This window comes from Pteropus alecto, unplaced genomic scaffold (assembly GCF_000325575.1).
Source record: "Pteropus alecto unplaced genomic scaffold, ASM32557v1 scaffold57, whole genome shotgun sequence".
NCBI classification, from domain to species: domain Eukaryota; kingdom Metazoa; phylum Chordata; class Mammalia; order Chiroptera; family Pteropodidae; genus Pteropus; species Pteropus alecto.
In genome coordinates, this window is record NW_006442508.1 from 14,638,253 (window position 1) to 14,644,320 (window position 6,068).

The following is a 6,068-nucleotide window of genomic DNA, read 5'->3' on the forward strand; positions in this document are numbered from 1 at the left end:
AAGGCTTAGTAAACCATAGTTAGAAGGTTTGACTTTCAACATTACTCCACATTGAAAGAAACAAGACTATGAGAGTCATCTCATGCAATAATCATATCATTTTTATTTTTTTAGCAGTGCCATAGATTCTGGGAAATTATAGTCATTCATAGCCATCTATGTGGTGTGGTCATTCAGCTATCTATAACTTCATAATTATAATATGTTTTTTTCTTTCTTATGTATTAAGCATGTTATTTTTTTAATAAAGGCCTTTGTGAAATTTGGAATGCTGAGTATATGAATTCTGCCTGGTAATAGTAACTGTTTTAAAATTAGAAGATAAAGTTAGTTTGGCATGACTTCCCTGTCCTGGGAATTACCCTTCCTTCTGTAAGTGCTAATTCTATTTTATAGTTGTATTAATTTTACCGGGAAGAAACAATCTCACCACTGTGTTATTTGTAGACTCTACTCCCTTGAAAAAATTCTTTCAATGTTCATTTTCACATTCTGTGAACAGTATATTAGTAATCGCCACTGTTAGATCTTTGACTGACCTGGACTGCTTCTTGCCTGGTCCAGCATCCTGAACTTATTTAAAATACTTTCCTTGGTTTCTTCCCATCATCTTTATTTTGGGCCCTAGTTTCTTCCTATCATATTAATAATAGCATATTCAATATTAAGAACATTCACCTTGGTTGAGAAAAGAGAAGGAAAATAGGAGTTGAAAATTTCTGTCTCTTCTCTCTAATTTTGTTCTACTTTATACAATGCCACCTGTTCACCAAGAATCATGGACTTATCTTCTTTAGTTTGAAAACTGAGGAACCAGTTCATTATTTTTGTCCTGCAATGCACTATCACCACTCTTAAGAACCACTATAACTCAACCAGGAAATTATATGTTTTTTAAAAATATTTCCAGACAAACTACCAGCACCTTGGGTCTCAGAGGTAGTACAAGAGAAGATTTATAAATAGCACCCAGATATATTAAGACTACATATTTAGACAAATTTAGACTCTCATACAAAGGTGAAAGTTTCACATTTGACATTACTGTATATTGTTGAATGTAGTCTTGGTTATTTAGTCACTAGGAGGATAATGAATAGCTGCATTAAAAAATTAGAGGCAAATGTAAAATTATCATAAAAAACATTTCAGCCTCAATTTTCTCTATGCTGTTTTATTCCTAAATATAAAATATAACATTATTACCATTATTAAATGAAAACAATTAGAATGAGATTTATAACAAGTAAACTCTTATTTAGTAGAAATTGAGGGTTGTAGTAAAGATACCCTTAATTTTCCCAGAAAGAAGGCTTTTAAAATAATGTATTAATTTCACATTGGCATTTAAAAGAAGTCGAGCTATTCCTGTGGAGAGGAACCTGGTGATTGGGGTTTAATCCTTTTAATGTTAGCTGTAGTTGAATATATATTATAAAGCAGTTGTCTTTGTATATAGTACCCTATAAAAAGACCCTGGAAATATCTTAGCTTTATAAATTTTTATATCGAAGTCTAGTCCTTCATTTTGGAGGAAGAATAAATACTTCTATTTCCCATATGGATGGAGTGTCTGTCTACCATGAAGTGCCAGAAAAAGGCTTAAATGATATGTGATATGCTACTAGTCATTTAATGAGGCATACAGTGCAGCATAATTATGACTATGTTACTTGATCATTTCAAGTTGTATCCATCAAAACTGTGGGTACTCATTTCTCAAATGAATTTTAAAAAGTTTCTAAGGCCAGGAAAACATAAGTACTGAAATTGGGAGGAACAAACTTGCTATAAATGGACCAATAGCAAATGTAATGTAGAGAGCTTCCTGGTTGTCAATAAAATAGGCTTTGTTTATTTATCCATTGAGAGTAGATTCTTTTTCTTTGTTCCAGGTTAATTTTGACTTTCTTTGAAATAAATGGAAATCATTTTGAGATAAACTTTTTGGTATCCTTGATTATCTGTGTAGTGTCTGCATGAAAAAAGAAATACATAGATTTCAGGAAGTTTCCATAATAGTTAACAGACACAATCAAACTGTTCAATTTATGAATTACTGCTCCATAAATAATTTTGGTTGGTTTTTAACTTCAATTTTATTCGGTCTAATAACAAGTATTGCTCTATAGATAATTGTTGATAGTTGCAGACACTGATTTCATTCAATTAAGCTGGTAACCTTTTTAAGAAACTGCCTGGGAGAAAGCCAAGAATTCCAGTCAACTGATTTCTAGGGGAACTGAATTGAATTGTCTTAGCCTAGAAAATGTTCCATGTAGGCCACAGCTGTGTTAATTAACTTTTTCCTTAAACTATCGTCTATACACAGAACTCTAAATGGGCAAACATAGCAAAGGACCATGTTATCTGGATTCAGATTTTACTCGGAGTAATTATAAACTTGGAGACATTATAAAATATGTTGAGGCATAAAGTAAGAATATGAAGGATGTTTGTCTAAATCACATTAAAATTCAGATCCTCCCTCCTTCCCTTTCTTATTAAAAATCACTGATGTGTGTATTTAAAAAGCAAAACCAATGAGTATTACACAAAAGTTTGCTTTATGCCAAATTTTAAATCCATAATGATAAATATTGTGCTTAGAAGACATTAGGAAACTTGGTGAAACATACTTTTTCTTAATGAAGTGAAGCTTATCAGACTGCTAATACCAAAAATTTGTTCATCTTTTGTGCTCTCCAGAATGGGAAAGGGAAAAAAAAACACACATTATGTTGAAACTGTACATTATGCCTGGGGGTGGGGGGGGGAACTATTTTCTTAAATAAACAGAGTTTTTGAGTAAGTACCAATATAAGCAAGGAAGGCCAAGGTCCTAGTTCTGAGTAACCATATGTGTTAATAAAGGGCATCTACGTGTCATGGCTAGAGTCAGTTATCTATAAAGTTATATCGTTGATCAAGCTAGTAAGATGCAAGAAAGTATTAATGAAATTTCACAATCATCCCTCTCTACCTGCAAAAGGTAGAAAGACAAAAGATAAGGTCTTCAGACATGCTCATTTGAATGAGCAGTAGTAGATATTAAAATCTTTCTATACAGAATATTTGAACCAATTTTTATTCATTGAATTAACTTGATAAATATATCTATATTTCTGGGAAATTAGAATCTACCAAAGAACTTGCTAAAAAAGCATTTGCAACATAGCCACAGATGCTGGGTTTTAATAAACGAAGCTTCATCTGTTGATGATCTTTATATTCATCATGTTCACTATTCAAAAAATTATTTCCAAAGTGGTTTTGATTGACGGAAATTTTTCCTGGCTCCATACATGAATATTCCAGGCTCTATCATCTAGATTTTATGTTTACCCCATGACAGTAGCAGTTATTCCCTATCTCCCCAGGCTAAAAAATAAGATTAGTTAATAAATGGGCTTTGAATGGTGACAGAAAAATGTAGCAGGTATAACTTGTTTGTAAATAACCTCTAATCTCTGTGGGTGAAAGCTCCAGGTAATGTAAGATAAAAAAAAGTATAACATCATGGTTTTGTTAGGGAAGAAACGGTGAGATAATTGGTTAAAATGGATAAGTTTTGAAAGCTACTAGCCTTGAACAATGATGAAAAGTGCTGAATCAAACTGGCTTTTGAATAAAAGCAATATAACATACTGTGGAGATTGGTTCCAGTAAGTGGAAAGTCCTGGCACACACAGTAAGAAAAATTAGCTTCAATTTAAGATTTTTGACCTTCAGTACAATTTCATTCAAAGTTAAGAGAAATTAACTTAAAAAAATAATGATCTTTAAAATTTGCATTTTGGGATGTATTTTTCCCATTGTCCTTGCAAAAACACATACATTGATGCACATAAACATTTTGGGGAAATTATCCACAGTGGTGTCAATTTAATAAGGATTACTGACATTAACTTTTGAATTTTACATCTTTTAATCTTGATATTCCGGAATTTTTATTCTGGGAGTTACACTTTGATAAAAACAAACAAATAAAAAAACACCTCAACCGTAATTTGTACCATTTCATGTTAGATATTTATTTGTATTTTTGTAGTGATTCCAACAGTGATTACATTTTCAGAGGCGCTCTGGGCTTCCTTCTTCATGCCTTCTTAGTGGCTTTGCACAACTCTATCCTAAGGATCTTTCTGACCCTGGATTGATTCTTCACTTCATGGTTTTTCTGGCTTGGGAGTACTTTAGACAGAGCTTTGCTTTTTATGCTTTCTCGGTGCTTCACTGCTATATTACCTTTTTGAATGAATTGAGTGATACTTTAGAAAGATTAAATTATGCTCATACACATTCATAAGCCAGAATACAGAGCTGCTTTTTTATTTGGGGGTACTTTTTTTTTTTTAATATAGAGTAGGGATTCTAGATGCTTAAGAATATGCCATTCAATTTTAACATTATTTCTGTTAGAAAAAGAGATTTGCCATATATTGCTTTACTTCTCTAAATTCTTACCGGATATTTTTGAACAGAATTTGTAGATAGGGAATGTTCTACAGTGGATTCCATATTGAACTTCGTGGTACATATTTTTTTTTTTTAAATAAACTATTATAAAAATATAGGGATAAGAATTTTCAGGAAGTAATTTTTTTTTGTTCTAGTCATTTAGAATTTAATGCTTATTCTTATAGAATGAAATGGTTTTATATGTAAGAAAAATCTCATCATTCCAAAAATATTTAATGTCTGACTCAAAAATAATTTTGATCCAAATTAGAGTAGTTTAGTAAAAAAAGTGAACCATGGACTAATGTCAATGCCTGTGATCTCCAAAGATAAATTCATGGGAACATTATTGAAGTAAGGCAGTGGAGAATTAGTGTTCAGAATTGTATTTTTAATTATGAAAATATGCTAGACTGTTGCTAATAAATGAATTTTAATTTAGTCTTGAATATATTTTAAATTTTGGTGCATTACACTTTTTCTAAGTATTATAATACTGAGCTTCATAATAATTTTGATGTATTGGATACCATATTTTAAAATATGTGTAAAAGATTTAAGCAGACTCCAACGAGTTGCATAAATGAATGGAATTACAATTCTAGTTGGAAAATGAAGACTTCAACTCTATTGGAATACATTTATAATAACCTTTTCTGAAAACAGATATCTCATCTAATAAATTACTGGCATGTGGTATTTAAGAAGCATCAATCAGCATTTTAAAAAAAGAAATTCGATGAGAGTCACAGCTTCAACTTAGCATGAATAAGTCTCCGTCCTCTTACAAAAATGGTTTATATGTTTTTCACTAAGAGTTGCACAGAGAGAGTACTATTAACACCAGTGTGCCATCATTGATCTCAGAGACTGGCCAACCTGAAGACACCTTCTCATTATCCATTGCCACATCAGTTCCGGAGAGTTGAGAAGGGCCAGATTTGATCTGTTTGTGCCTTATGTCAGTTTTTTCATCCTTGTTTTGATTTTAGCTTACCTAAAAGCTAGGCTCAACTTTCCAGCACAGACTCGAAAGAACATTTAACATGAGTTGATAATGTAAGCTTGGTAAATAAGGATGCTATTTTTTGTTTGTTTTTATGCCTACAGCACTTGGTCTTCCTAGGTGGTCTCCCATCCAAGTGCTAACCAGACCCGACCCTGCTTAACTTCCGAGATCAGAGGGGATCGGGCTTGTTCAGGGTGGCATGGCCGTAGACTATCCTTCTTCTAATATCATGATTCAGTAAGAAGAAAAACAAAGGTACCTTCTTTTCTGTTTTCCTCTCTCATGTACTAGCTCATAAAATCCGTATGCTACTCAATTAAAAGGCAGGCTGTACACGGACTACATCTCTCTCTTTCAGAGAAGGCAATTTTTGTCTCAAATTGGAATAGAGTGTGGAATACTTTAATTGTATTCAGTTTTTTCAGTATTTTGGTTAAAATATTGTAATTATATAGTAAGTAGTTCAAATGTATCTACAAAGAGCTGTTGAAATGCTTTTAAAAACACAAAATCCTAATCAGGAGAATTTTGTGGAAGTATGGGAACATGCTCTTAGTCCAAAATTGTGGCAAGGAAAATGTTATGACTGACCTTAAAA

The 6,068-nt window shown here is 32.2% G+C and overlaps 1 pseudogene; it reads right to left on the reverse strand.

Moving 5' to 3' along the window:
• Window positions 1–5,562: 5,562 nt before the first annotated feature.
• On the reverse strand, window positions 5,563–5,681 carry LOC112471610 (annotated as a pseudogene).
• Between the last annotated feature and the right edge of the window lie 387 nt (window positions 5,682–6,068).